This window comes from Lytechinus pictus, chromosome 10 (assembly GCF_037042905.1).
Source record: "Lytechinus pictus isolate F3 Inbred chromosome 10, Lp3.0, whole genome shotgun sequence".
Lineage (NCBI taxonomy): Eukaryota > Metazoa > Echinodermata > Echinoidea > Temnopleuroida > Toxopneustidae > Lytechinus > Lytechinus pictus.
Window position 1 is genome coordinate 8,718,742 of NC_087254.1, and position 12,942 is coordinate 8,731,683.

The window sequence follows — 12,942 nt, forward strand, 5'->3', positions numbered from 1 at the left end:
CACTTTCTTCTAAAAAAAATTCAACGGAACTTACATCAATAGGTATATTGATATTTTCCATGCATGGGAATTTCGACAAAATATTATTTCCCTTTTATTCAAGATACGATAAGATCATATTGTTTTACTTTTATTTCGATGTCTCTTTCGGGGGGATTGTATAGATTTAATCGTTTACTTTATCGAACGAAAGCAAAATGCTCTTGACGTGCTCTTTGATGTGGAGAGGATCAAAATTGATCTAGTTCATCGACGTCTGTGTTTGCAGCATTTGTATTCGAAGTATCTTCGAAGACAAACAAAATAAATAAACGGTCCAGTGTCAAATAATGATTTGTAAAACTTTGAAAGTAGTCCGGTGGCGCTACAGGGGAAATGGAAGAAAATGAAGAAAAAGAAAGTAGACAAACAAAACAATCATTTTATCAATTGAGAAACAAAAACTCGCTGGTAGATATTCATTGGATGGTCTTAATAAAATTATCCAACGACTCTTAAAAAGGTGATGAAAGCTGAGTGGATGGTGAGAAATAAAATGCCAAACGATCCGCACCCTCTATAAAGGAAAATGGGGAAAATTTACAAAAAAAGGATAATTAAATATCAAAATCAATTAATTGAAAAAGAATAGTCACAGACATTAATGGGATGGTCTGGTGATGCGTGATAACTGAATGATAATATGGTAGATTGTTGGTTGCATTGGATACAAAGCAGTAATATAAGGGTCACGTGTTCTATAAGTTGTATAAGATTCATAATCAATAATGGAAGAATGAAAATAGTTTTGTAAAACATCCAAGCAGTATTTGTAATCAAAGTAATTGATTCACTGTATTCTCTTATTATGAAATGTGAATCAGATTCACCAGGGGCGGCGGAGCGAATTTGAAAGTGGGGGGGCACAGGGAAAAAAGGCACCATTTCTTTCGAAAAGGGCACTATCTTAAACATGGCCGTATGCAGAAACTTTCTCGCTGGGGGTAGCATGCGTAAACTTTTTGGAAAAACTAAAAAGCGAGGGAGCGAAGCAACCGAGCTTAACATTGAGGCGCTTTTGCATTTTGTCAAGTGAAATTAATGGATTCTGAGCATACTTTTTGTGATTTTTGTGAAAATCTGCAGTAAGATAATGTGAGTTTCCAAATATTTCAGGGGGCAATTGCCCTCCCCCCTGCGTACGGCCATGATCTGAAAACAAAGAAAAATGACTTATCTACCCCACTCACATGACTCATAAAACTTAAGGCACGTATGATTATTTTTACAAGTTTTTTTAATTCATTATGCACTTGCAGAAGGAAGCAGAACGGCGCTAAATAATGAAAACTAAATAAAGGAAAACTTATCTGATATGAAGAACAGGCACCTATGAGAAGGCAAAAGGGCACTTGTTAAAACACAACAGGTCCTTCTCGGGTGAAAGGGGCACAGAACACGTTCGTGGGGGCACTTTTCTTAGGTAAAAAGGGACAATAATACGAGAAAGGGCACCTATAAGAAGGCAAAGGGGCACTTGCTAACGGCATAAATAGGATCCGTCTCAGGTGAAAGCGGCACAGGACATAATCGTACGGGGCACTTTTCTTGGGTAAAAAGGGGCACTGATTCGAGGAAAGGCACTTACAAGAATGCAAGGGGGCACTTGCTCGGACATAAAACGGCTCCTTCTCAGGTGAAAGGGACACAGAACACGTTCGTGAGGGACACTTTCGGGGTAAACAGGGGCAATGATAGGAGAAAGTGCACCTATAAGATGGCAAGAGGGCACTTTCTTACGGACTATATACAACGGGTCCCAGTCAGACTGCAGGTCCCAAGAAAGTGGCTTCTTTCATCCAAGTGATATTCATGACTTGAGATGTTTCGCATATTTAATGAGCTTGATGCGGACCAAAACACCTCTTTTTATTCGGTCATCGCTGCTCTAATTGTGCATCGAATTTCATGAATTTGGTACCATTGTAAAGAAGAAGAATCATTCTTTCAGGTCATGTGTTTGGATTTATTCAAAGATTTTGTAATATAGGTTAAAATTTTGATCTAAAATATGCTACAAAATAAATATTTTCACCTGACAAAAGCTGCTATTTTCACACTTTATTTTTGTTTGAGCCCAAATGATTTTTATATCATGATAAAGCTGAATATGTATGCTTTGAAATGATCTAGGTTTCAAAATAGGAATTGGTTTAATCGGGTCAAGATCACACTTTTCATTTGCCAAGTACATAAAGCAGTTTGAAAACAAGAATACTGCACTCTGATTGGTCAAAGAGACCACACAATGGCAAATTCCAACGGTCCCAGTGCCTGGGTTCGTGGGAAGGTCACACTTCCCATGTGGTAATCTCCTCAAATACCCCGCGCCTGTTGTTCTGTGAACCTTATCCAGCCAATCAGAACTCTGGATTTCTTGCAAGTACAAAATTTCAGAAATCTCGTCTTGTACCTTGGTGGGAAAAGTGTGATCTTGACCCGATTAAAAGGTGCCGCATATCAAGAGTGGCATTGTGAGAAAGTACAGAAGTTCAGCTTTATGGTGATATAGATATCATTGAGGCTCAAAATAAAAAGTTTTGCACAATTTGCAAAAGAAAACAGAGGAAGAAAATTCAGTTTTGAGGCACATTTTCAGGCCAGAAATTTACTTATTTAACAAAATATTGTACACAAAATAAATGACCAATATGAAATAGTAACTTTTACTCTATCTGATGGTGCAATAATATTTCATTTAACTTGAGGTTAAAACAGGTAAATTCTTAGAGAAAGAAAATCTCACGAATCACGAGATTTTGCAAGGAGGAGGATTCAGCCACGAGATGATTTGGATGAATCTGGCCTTTTTGCTCATTAGCATAGGGACCTGCGGTCTGACTGGTCCTTTTCATGTGAAAGGGGCACACAACACGTTTGTGAGAGTGAATTCTTTGGTAAAATTTGGCACTGATACGAGATATGGCACTTTCTCACACATAAAACGGGTACTACTTAGATGAAAATGGCACAGTACACGTCTGTGAGGGGGCATTTATTTTTTACAAAAAAAAATGACATTTACGAGAAAGGGCACTTGGTAACACCTAAAACCGGTCCACTGCCGATGAAAGGGGCGCACTACACGTTCGTGAGGGGTTATTTTTCTTGCATAAAAAGTGCACTTTTTCAGTGTTAAAAGTGAGGGGCATTGTGCCCCCCCCCCCCCAGGATCGCCGCCCCTGAGATAGTGGGATTGACAAATAGAAACACGATAGATATTCACATTATATACTTGAATTATCGGGATCGACTTGAGCCTCATCTCGTGCATAATATCCTCGTATACAAATACGCCTGTACAGGGGTATATGGTCTCTTTGTGCTCTGTCACAGTGTGATGGTTACTTTTTCGCATCTTCCTTAAAGGTCAAGTCCACCCCAGGAAAATGATGACTTGAATAAATAGAGAAAAATCAAACTAGCATAGTGATGAAAATTTCATTAAAATCGGATGTAAAATAAGAAAGTTATGACATTTTCAAGTTTCGCTTATTTTTCACAAAACAGTGATATGCACAACTAGGTGAGTCAGTCGATGTCCATCACTCACTATTTCTTTTGTTTTTTTATTGTTTGACTTATAGACCTACAATATTTCATTTTGTATAGATTTGACAATAAGGACCAACTTGACTGAACCATATAGTATCAAACAATGCTAATTTCACATGTTCAGGGAGGAATCAATCGTTGTATCACTTGACAATGAGGAGAAAATGAGAATATTTCATATTTCATATAATAAAATACAAAAGAAATAGTGACTAGGTGACGTCATAGTCACCTCATTTGCATACCAGCCAGGATGTGCATATAACTGTTTTGTGAAATTAAGCGAAACTTTAAAATGTAATAACTTTTTTATTTTACATCCGATTTTGATGAAATTTTCAATGTTATGCTTGTTGGATTTTTCTCTTTTTATTCAATTCAACTTTTTGTTGGGGTGGACTTGAGTTTAGAGCTATGCATAATTATAACCCAACTATATCCGGGAACTAATCACTAGACGGCGGATATCATCGATCAAAGAGCGCATCGCGCGAATGCCATGATCGACTCCTTTCCCCTTTTCTCATCAGCACTCTTGATTTTCATTCCACTAGCTTGCTTTGTCCTTCGAATACAATGTACAATGTTTTAATTTCCAATACTCAGTCACACATTCCCTCACATTCACTTTTCAGTAATAAATTTATTCTCAATCAACACTGACAAGAGGGTCGAAAGAAGTGAGATGTTCACATGTATACAAAATTATGGAAAGTTTATGCATTTGACGTGCAGCATTTACACCAAAATTAAACCACAAAGCATTTATGAATAGACTTACCGGTGTACTGTATAACGCCACTTTGCAGCTGTCTCAAAACGGCGGGAAACTCATCCTCCTATTGAAATTCCTCCAACGATGACGAAAATGGCGAATGTATAGAATGTCACACGTTTATCCATTACGTATCCATCCTGAGTAATAAAATATATTGCACCGGTTTTTGTTTAATGAAACAAGACTTCGCTTAAAGGGGAAGTACCAATTCCCCTGGGGTAGTAATCTAAATAAAGGCCTAACCCAGACATATATTGGTTTATGTCCTCATGAAAGAAAAATATAATTTGAAGTAAAAGTTTTGAAAAAAGTCACATTTTAGCCATTTTATGTAGGCCTATTGCAGTCCTTGCCTTACATAATCACTAGTCTATGACATCACATATTCGGCCAAATTGAAGTCTCCATGGGTATAGTGATTACCAATTTTTACAACTTTAAAAAATTCATAACTTTCTTACTGTCAAACCTTCACCGGCCTATCAACTTGTCTGATTTTTCTTTTGGTTGGATTACCATTTAAAGGGGTATTCCAGGATGAAAATAAAATGAACATGATAATTGTGATTACTATGAATAGAAAAGGAAAAATCGAACAAATTTCAATAAAATCAGGAAAGTATAGTTATAATATTTTTGGCATTTAAGTGGGTAAAAACAGTTCTACATGACCAGTTCATGAATCATATGCAATGAGCGAGCTGATGATGTAGTATCCCCACAATATCATTAGGCCTACGTTTGGTCAAATTTTTAAAGAGCAGCAGGCCCTATGAACGATTTTACTGGGGGTGCAGATGTAAATATATACTAGGTCTAGATCTAGTACTAGTATAGTTACATGGTCTAACAATCTAACTTTAAGAAAATTAAAGAAATTATTGAACTGGGGGAGGCCTACGAGGACTACATTGGCGCATCCTTCGACAAAACAGGGGGGGGGGGGCTTTGGACAAAGTCAAAGGATGTGGTTCCCTGACGAGACGCGACCGCCTTCGCGATTTCGCCTAACATGAGACCTGGCGCCTCAGCTCTTCGGATGCCGACGAGTTCATGGATAGGCTGCGCGCGGCTTCTACCCGTCTCCAATAACAAGAGGTCCGCTTACGATGCGCTGCCTAGCTGCCCGCCCCGCATTTTCGCTCAAGATGCAACATGCATGCTCTTTAGAAGTTATATTACGTTACATCTAAATTAGAGATCTAAACTTACCTGTTGTGTTTATCCAACATTATCCTCTACGAACTGTTCGAATTCTCGATGATCAGAATATGGCCTTTATATGACTAAAACTATATTTTCCGCATGATAATTCCTGAACTAGATACAATTCCACAGTTCATTTCTCAAAGTAGGTTTGACTTTCAAGATGGTGGCACTCAACTAATTCCGCGTAACACGTTACGCCGGCCAGATCGACCGGCCGCTTCGAAGCTTCGATCGCGCCACGCCGCCGCGGCGCGCCGGTACGTACCGGGTAAAACCAAACCACACGCACAGTCTCCGGTCAATACACATCACGAATTCAGTACTGCGCAGGCGTGAACGGAAATTGTTGGATTTCAAAGAGTATGATCCATAGAGATGTATACTAGTAACGCTAGAGGGCGTACTTCGTCAAATCGCTGTGATTACGTGGAGACCGTCCGCCATTGCTCGATAGGTATTCGCAGCCTGCCATGCGCGTACAGTACCTATGGGGCATGTACACGGATGAGCACAGAACATGACAAATTGATGACATATGAGCACGAAAGCATATGGAAAAGCAAAATTGTAAATATTGCACTGGATTAAAGTTCAAATACAACAAAAATCTAGCAAAACTGAGGTCAAAAGGCCTATATAGGCCTATCTATAGCGCATAATATAGGCCGATACAGCTATAATACAGGCAAACGATTTAAAGTCCCAATTGTTTTTGCTTAGGTAAAATTTCGATACATTAATATGACTTCTATTTTCTAATGATTTGGAAGAGATGAATATCAAAAATAACATTTAGGCCTAGGTCCTGATAAATAAATTTAATGTGTTTTAATATGATTTGATGTACATTAACCTAAGAAAATTCATAGGCCATATCACAGTGTCTGATGCATCTGAGACGCTGTATCGAAAAAAAAACCACGATTGTATTTTTATAGTTCATAGTTTCCTAATTACTATTATGCTGATTGCTGATAATTTATTTCTTCACTTAAGATAATTGTTATAATTCATTTTCCATATATATCTACACAATAGGGCCTATAATAACTCGATCCCTTTTCCCCATGTCTTACACGCTGATGTAAACCAACATCACAAAAACTCGCGAATCATAAAATGACTTTTTATTGATATTTGGAAATGATTTACGCATTGATTCAGTTAAAAATTGATGATTTAGATTTCCTTTGCTGGCAACCATCCCATCATATTTATAAATATGTATATAAAAGTATACTTTCTTACTTGCGATCAATGTATAGAAAAGTTTGTTGACAGCAAAATTTGCATATCAAATGCGCGCATGCAGTCGTACAATTTTGCAATGTACAGGAGGCCTAATGGGGGGTTGGATGTTTATGTACAGTGTTATTGCCTTGCAAACATTTTAAAACTTCGGAGAGTAAACAAATCACAATGCGCAAAACAATTTTACTTTGATTTTCTGGAAAGTATAGACTTGATTCTCCCCGGCTGAAAATATGCTGATCGGCAAACTGGCTGAAATATTTTGTTTATCGCCGTTGTTTCTGATCCTATAATGATTGGACCAATATCATGTGAACAAATCAAGGATAGAATAATAAGGAGAGGAAGAAGGGGGAGAAGGAGAGAAGAAAAGGGGCGGGATTATGATATATAATTTGTATTATACTATAAAGAATATTATTACTACTGCAAGAGTGTATAAAACTAATATCATGAAAGACATCAATGCAAACTTATCATAATTATGAAAACGGTTGCAAAATTGTGAGTACTAAAACCAAACATAATTATGAAACAATAATATTGCAAAAGTGACAATACTTGGAATAAGATATTAAAAATCCTAATTTAATCTCAAATTTGATACCTGCCTTGAAATTGTGTTAATTAACTGTGTCTGTGTCGCTTGAATAAATGAACTTTATGGCAAATATTTGTAAGCACTGGCACCGGCCTAACATATAAACAGATAAACACGCGTTTTGAATATCCAGTTTTGTTTTTCATTTTAAAAGTATAACTGAATTTGATTTTCTAGTTTTCTTCCTTTAATGTCATCTTCTGGCCTATGGACCTGAGTTTGGTTATTCGATCAGTTTTTTTTAAATAAGATTTCCATGGATGAACAAAATTATTATATTATGTTACGGCGTCGCGGAATGATTTTGAAAGTGATGGGGTGTATAAAATCACAATCATTTATTATGTGTAATGTTCATTTTCATTTCAGGGAGGGGTCCGGTCGCGCCCCCTGTATTTTATTTTGATCAGTATGTTAAAGCGAATTTGCTTAGGTGTGTTTGTTATTTTAATTGCACACACGGCCCCTAAAAAGCGAATTAAAACAAATCTAACTTAAAGTGAAGGGAATTAAAACTGTCATTTTTGAAAAGTTTGAACAAATTAGGCTATATTCTCGACATTTTAAATCAATATTTTATTTTCGGGCCATATAGGCCTGCAGATTTTGGGGAATTTATTATGTTCCTATAAGAACAAAATCAGCACGTTCACCAAATAACACAAATTTCAACATTGATGGTGTACGGGAGGCTCACCAAGAACAATAATGAGATGCCCTTTAATAGCGCATGTAGATCAAAACACTAACTTATACAGAATTATTGTACAACTTAATATATAAAAATGATAGGCCTATATTTCATACAAATTAAAGCAAGTTACATATCATGTAGGCCTATATAGAAATTACAAAATTATATCCAACATAAACATAGAATCAAAGGACGTATATGTGGGAAGGATGGAAGGAGGACGATGCAGTTAAAGGTAGGGAAATCCAGAGAAGGGCTAATTCACTGCAGTCTTTTGAATTAATTGTCAATCTTTCTATTAATGTCCGCTGTATGTTTTTATTTTTATATGATTGTTTATATGATAGTATATCAACATTGTTATCTATTACAGGCCTATAAACGGACAGGTAAATGCAAATTATTTAGAATTTCATCCCGAGAAATCAGGTTTTTAAAATGCCAAATTAATAGCATAATCCCCATGTAATCACTCTAATAGTGTATTGAGATGCAATTTGTCATTCATATTTTCGATTTTTATGAGGTTGTGTTCTTTTCTTCAAGATAAAGGCCGGAGACGGCACCCCTTTTCACAGCGTTACAACGCACGAGCTATGGGTACATCCGGGTACTTTTGCGAATCTATACCTATCGAGCAATGGCCGCCACGCTCCACACAATCACAGACGTTAAGTACGCGCGCCTATGGCGACTCCGCACTCTAGCGTAGTTAGTATACATCTCTATGGTATGATCGAACTAGTGGTCAATGAAACCTACATTTTTAATGTGCGAAGTAGCAGCCCCATACAACAAGGTAAACGTTAGCAGGGGCGGAAATCTCTCCCAAAAGGTAGGGGGGACACAGGAGCGGATCCAGCCTTCGCCAATAGGGGGGGCGGAAATTTGTTTCAGCCATATTTCCCCGATCAGCAGCTCGAAGATGATTTTGTTTGTTTCTTTGAAGGGGTAGTCCTCATTAGTCACTTCTTAGCTTTATTCTAATAAATTGATATATAATATCATAATCCTTATTCATATGATGCGAGCACGGAGCGCGAGCAAATTTTTTTGGAAATTTTATGTATTTTTCCTAAAATTTGAATTGATTCTGGGCAATGTTTGTTATCCTGAAAAAGATGTGTATGCAACCTAATAATTACTACGACGGAAAAGCGCGAGCAGAAATGAACTGATGGAAAAGATACCTGTTAAAGTAGCATTTAACAATCAAATAATGCGAGCGCGAAGCGCGAGCTGATTTCTTTTTGACATTTTCACCTAAAGAATGGAAATTCTAAGCACTTTTTGTAACTCAAGCAGAATAGGTATATAAGTAAACAATTAATGCGAGCGCGAAGCGCGAGCGGAAAATTTCGAGGTTTAGTCCTATAATATTTACTGAACGAGACACTATTCACGTTTTGTAAATCCTGAAAAGGATGAGTATTAAAAATGCAAGCGCAAAGCGCGAGCAGAAAATTTTTATATACGTTTTGAACTGGTACCTGTTGAAAAGGTACCTGTTTAAGGACTGCTTGCACTTAGCCATGAAGGCGTTACATATTTCAACAATCAAAAAATGCGAGCGCGAAGTGCGAGCTGAAAAATTTTAAACTTTCTAAAGAAAGAATTGAAAATTTTAATCAGTTTTTGTAATCGTGAACAGGATAGCTATATTATTTAACGATTGATGAGAGTGCGAAGCGCGAGCAGAAAACAAATTCGAGATTTAGACCTAAAAATGGGCCACTCTGTTCATGTCTTGTAAATCATCAAAAGGATGAGTAATATGGGGTCTTCCTACATTAATAATGCGAGCACAAAGCGCGAGTAGAAAAATTTTGATATTGTGATCTGAAACTGGATAATGATTTGAATTAGAGAACAAGTTGAGTATCTGAATAAACATGCGCGAGCGTGTTTCATATTTAGACCTAGAATCTAGGCATTCTAAATACAACTTTAATCATGAAAATCATGAAACTTTGATATTCCGATTTGAAAAAAGAGTCAATTTCAGCTTTATATTTTAAGCACTTTGTAGAAAAATTGTAAGGTGGATATGGATCACACTTAAAAAAGAGCTGATATTATTATTAATTTGAGTTTTGACAGAGGACCGGGACATCCTTACGACATGTCATCATATGAAAATGATGACTATCTCTCTATTCCTCTTGCTAAGCGCGAGATGAAACAAAAGGGACAATATAATTATTTAATTAATATAACATTTATTAATGCCTAATGAGGGCGCGAAATCTGATGATATCATGGCATAAAAACTGGACATTTCACTTTTGTGATTATGAATAGGATGCATCAGTTAATATATTTTTAACCATTAATGCAAGCGCAAATCGCGAGCTAAAATTTTTGATAAACTGTCATGAAGAGGGGATTTTAAATACTTTGTTGTATAATCAATATTGAAACATTTATATAACTCGCCAATCAAAATGCGAGCGTGCAGCGCGCTAGCTGATACGTCTTGACAATCAGACCTGAAAAGGGATATTTTGAAAACTTTATGGAATACACGAAAATAATAGGTACCTGATAAATCAAAATTTGCGATCGCGCAGCGCAAGCAGCAAATGTTAACATTCAGAGCACTTTTTAAAAACCAATTGGTAAATTACAGAAAATATTGAAAGTTCGATTTCCAAGGTGAAATATGTTATGTATATTGACTTCCAAACTTGATATTCGAACTCCATATTGAACAACATATGTAAATCACCTAACAGGCAATGCGAGCGCGAAGCGCGAGCAACAATTTTGTATAGTGGCACGAAAGATTCTTTTTATTTTCCAAGTCTTCCCCTCATCTTATTTTATGCACTCGTTGTCTTTCTTTTCTTTTTCTCCTCTCTTTTCCCTCCTTTTTTCCTTCTTTCGTTCCCTTTTTTCTTTTTTTTTTGCTCCGCCAAGAGGGGGGGGGGGGGGAGGGCGGGCCCCTCGGCCCCCTGGATCTGCCTATGGGGACACTGGGGCGGGAAAATTTGATAAGCAAATAAAAATTAAAGGTTATCATCGCCAAAGTAAGGTCATCTCGTCCCAAAATACATGTTTTATTTCGATTTAGAATGATGTATTTCTTACCATCATAAAAGACCTAAAATAGTAGGGGGGACATTTGATATTGTGTCCCCCCCTACTATTTTGAGTAGGGGGGACACGTCCCCCCTGTCCCCCTGGGATTTCCGCCCATGAACGTTAGTAAGCTTCCGCCTCTCCACTTTTTTTAATAAACGTATAACTTTTTTTGTTAAAAAGGGCGTCACGGTGCTTGGTACGGTCAACCCCCATCCACCCTCCCCCTTCCGAAATTATTCCGCGGCCCCTACAGATTACATTCATTCTTCCAAAGACAAGAGTTAAATGCGAATGATTTTAGCATGACACTAAATGTAAATTTTAAGCTGGAAACGAAAATAGAAATAGGAAAATGCATGAACGATAAAGGCCTATCAGGATGCATGAGAAAGGCATTACCGTTTTTATCTGGGAAAAAGATGATATCGATAAACGGTATTTTATCTTTTTAAAGAATGTATGCGATTTTTAGAAATAAAACTCGGCAACATTAACACATGGGGATTTTTCCGAGAGAGTTATTGAACCCATTTCTGAGAACAAGGCGTGTACACGGAACAGCCGATTAGATTTTATCTTTCGGCAAAGGGTCCTCGATGATCTTGGAAAAATGGGGTTCGACCAAGAAAAATTATGAAACGGTAGTACACAAAGACAATTCACCAGATTTTAGCATCCTTGATAATGGCTATAGGAGGAGAGCTGAGGTACAATACAACTGTCTTTACAAGGTCGACACCATAGACATGCTTGTCCACAAATTAAAGAGCAAATTGCATGCCAATTCATCTACTTCCATCTCGTCTACTTTCATTCAGTCGAATGTCATTTTGCACATCAACAATTCGTCCACCAACCATTCCATCCAATCATCTTTTCATCAAACAGCCATTTTCGTCCACTCACCATAACCAATTCGTCTACATGTACACCCAATTGGTCTACTAACCAGTTATTTTGTATAAATCAGTCCATCTAATATTCATATGGTCCAATAACTAAATCAGCCAACTCCAGATATAGTCCAATATCCTCACGGTCTATTTGTCAATTCGTCCAATTTTCATTTTTGTCTTATCATTTCGTCCATTAGTCCAATCAGTTTGTCTAGTAGTCAAATGGTCTAATAACTATTTTGTCCAAACCTCAAATCATAAAATAGCCACTTAGTCCAATATGAACTTGGTCCAAGATCCATTTCGTCTTATTCTTCGATGGGATCGAAATAATTTAATGATTATTACATGTACCTTATATTGATAGAATGATGGTAATTTCCTGGGTGGATTCAATAGACTAGCGTCCTTACACACACATAATCGAAAAATATTAAAGTGGGAAAAATGAATGGTTTGAATAAAAGAGAAGCTGCGCCAAATTTGACATACCTCTGCCAAAAACATCTGGAAGGCGAATGGTTGGTTGGTTGGGTTTAGTGGTGATGGCGCTATCCGATGATTTACGCCAGGCTATGCGAGAGGGATTCCGACCTCACCTGTACAGCTCGCATTTTGCTATTTTGCTATTAATTGCACTGTATGTGAGATAAAGATTCACCTAGGAAAGGCGTAGTGCAGTATTAAAAAAAATTACCATTTTATTTAATAAACATCAGTTGTCAGATTTACGTTAGTACTCGTGCTTGTCTTTTCCCTTCATGGACCCGAGTGTTAGTTGATTGGTTTTAATAATGTGGTTTTAAAAATATATATTTTCTTTGTCAGCGAAGAA